This window comes from Penaeus monodon, chromosome 3 (genome assembly GCF_015228065.2).
Source record: "Penaeus monodon isolate SGIC_2016 chromosome 3, NSTDA_Pmon_1, whole genome shotgun sequence".
Lineage (NCBI taxonomy): Eukaryota > Metazoa > Arthropoda > Malacostraca > Decapoda > Penaeidae > Penaeus > Penaeus monodon.
Window position 1 is genome coordinate 11,691,718 of NC_051388.1, and position 2,500 is coordinate 11,694,217.

At 39.8% G+C, this 2,500-nt stretch overlaps 2 non-coding genes across 2 annotated transcripts; both read right to left on the minus strand.

The window, feature by feature from the left end:
• Positions 1-176: 176 nt before the first annotated feature.
• Trnaf-gaa lies at positions 177-249 on the minus strand. Its single transcript has one exon. It is a non-coding gene; the product is annotated as a tRNA-Phe (tRNA).
• Positions 250-670: 421 nt separating this feature from the next.
• Trnaf-gaa lies at positions 671-743 on the minus strand. Its single transcript has one exon. It is a non-coding gene; the product is annotated as a tRNA-Phe (tRNA).
• Positions 744-2,500: the final 1,757 nt, after the last annotated feature.

The following is a 2,500-nucleotide window of genomic DNA, read 5'->3' on the forward strand; positions in this document are numbered from 1 at the left end:
AATAATAAAATAATAATAATAATAATAGTAATAAATATAATAAAAACAATAATTATAACATTTATTAATTTCAACAAGTGTGGTTCAAAGAAATTGAAGATTTGAACGACAGCGAAAATACACCGAAACGACTGATTTACAGTAAACCAGCCACACACCGCCATCTCTCCCAGAAGTGCCCAGACCCGGGATCGAACCGGGGACCTTTAGATCTTCAGTCTAACGCTCTCCCAACTGAGCTACCTAGGCGTAAACAACTATGTGATATTGTGTAAATGACCGTTTTACTTAACAAATATACATCTATCGTCTGTAAGGTCTATCAATATCAAAGTATATTGACTGCGCTTCACTTGTTTCTTTGTACTGTGGTGTACTCCAGGATTTTTTTCCCCTGTACAACGGAATAGAGAGAGAGAGAGAGAGAGAGAGAGAGAGGAGAGAGAGAGAGAGAGAGAGAGAGAGAGAGAGAGAGAGAGAGAGAGAGAGAGAGAGAGAGAGAGAGAGAGAGAGAGAGAGAGAGAGAGAGAGCAGGCAAAGAGAGAGACAAGAACTGTAAAAAATACTCATTGTAAGCAACCCAGGAAATTGTAAGCAAAAAAGGAAATAAGAATGCACCGAAATGACTGCTTTACAGGAACTTTTAATCTAAAAAAAAAAAAAAAAAAAATGCCCAGACCCGGGATCGAACCGGGGACCTTTAGATCTTCAGTCTAACGCTCTCCCAACTGAGCTACCTAGGCATACACACTAATAATATGTCTAAACGATGTTTTTACGTAATGAATAAACACCTGTCATCTGTAAGTACTACCAATAAGCAGGCAATGAGAAATGAAATATCAAAATATACTGACTGCACTTCACAAATTTTAGTTTCTACAGTATACTGTATGATGAGTTTATATGTTTCATCGTAATATTGTGTAAACCCGTAATGCGTATTTCCTTTACACCGGAAATATTTGGATGTTTATTCTATCACACGCTTTAAGAAAACTTCTCTCGCTACTATTAAAGGAAAGTTTGAGATATAATTAAGAGGGAGCGAGAGAAAGAAAGAGAGAGAGAGAGAGAGAGAGAGTGAGAGAGAGAGAGAGAGAGAGAGAGAGAGAGAGAGAAGAGAGAGAGAGAGAGAGAGAGAGAGAGAGAGAGAGACAGACAGACAGACAGACAGACAGACAGACAGACAGACAGACAGACAGACAGACAGACAGACAGACAAACAGAGACAGACAGAAAAGTTAAAGGAGAGGGTGTCGAACTGTAAACCTCACTCATGACTCTCATTTGTTCAATATGGGCAGGCTATTGAATGCAGAAAAAAGGGGTTACACATTAATTATCCCACTGAAAAAGAAAACAATGACGACACACACCACTAATGCAACACAGTAGATCTTAGACAGTATTACTGTAAACTCAAGGGAAGTGTAAGTCACACAACTGTCCAAGCCTGAGAGAGAGAGAGAGAGAGAGAGAGAGAGAGAGAGAGAGAGAGAGAGAGAGAGAAAGAGAGAGAGAGAGAGAGAGAAAGAGAGAGGGAGAGGGGGGAGGGGAGAAAAGGGAGAGGAGAGGAAGAGAGGGACAGAGAGGAAGAGAGAGAGAGAGAGAGAGAGAGAGAGAGAGGAGAGAGAGAGGAGGAGAGAGAGAAGAGAGAGAGAGAGAGAGAGAGAGAGAGAGAGAGAGAGAGAGAGAGAGAGAGAGAGAAGAGAGAGAGAGGAGAGAGAGAGAGAGAGAGGAGAGAGAGAGAGAGAGAGAGAGAGAGAGAGAGAGAGAGAGAGAGAGAGAGAGAGATGAAAGAGAGAGAGAGAGAGAGAGAGAGAGAGAGAGAGAGAGAGTAGAGAGAACAAACAAAATAAGAGAGCTTCAAGTCTGATTTCTTATAAAGTAATGTTGTTCTTTCCTAAGACTTCCCAAACACTACCTCATCTCTCCTATCTATCCCAAGATATGTAATAAGTCAAGTCATTTAAGCATGAAACTTCCATATAGTTACAAATCTTTGCAGAAACATATTTTAAATGGTATAATTTCACTTAACAAATACGTATTCTGTAGTATATCCTACCATAATGTCTTAAAGATATGCTTCGTCATATTACACTGGACAGCGATAGTGTGAATTAATAATACCTGCAACTACTTTGGAATAACATGATATTCACACGCTTATCGAACTCCTGACATACATTCCAAAATCGAAAGTGCTACCACTTGATAAAACCTTATGCTATAATCTGATACTTAAAGTATATAAAATTGCATAGCAGCCATTGGAAAAGCGTACTAGACATTACCCTTTATACAAAGCAGAGTAACAAAACCTGGTCCAATTTGCAGTCGGTTGAGATATAAAGGATAAAACAACACACGCCGGGCCATATACTAGTTAAGAAAGCTCTAAGCGAGACGTTTTTTGTAATGTCAGTTGACTTAGCTTTCTAAAAAGTGCTCAGACCCGGGATCGAACCGGAGACCTTTAGATCTTCAGCCTAAC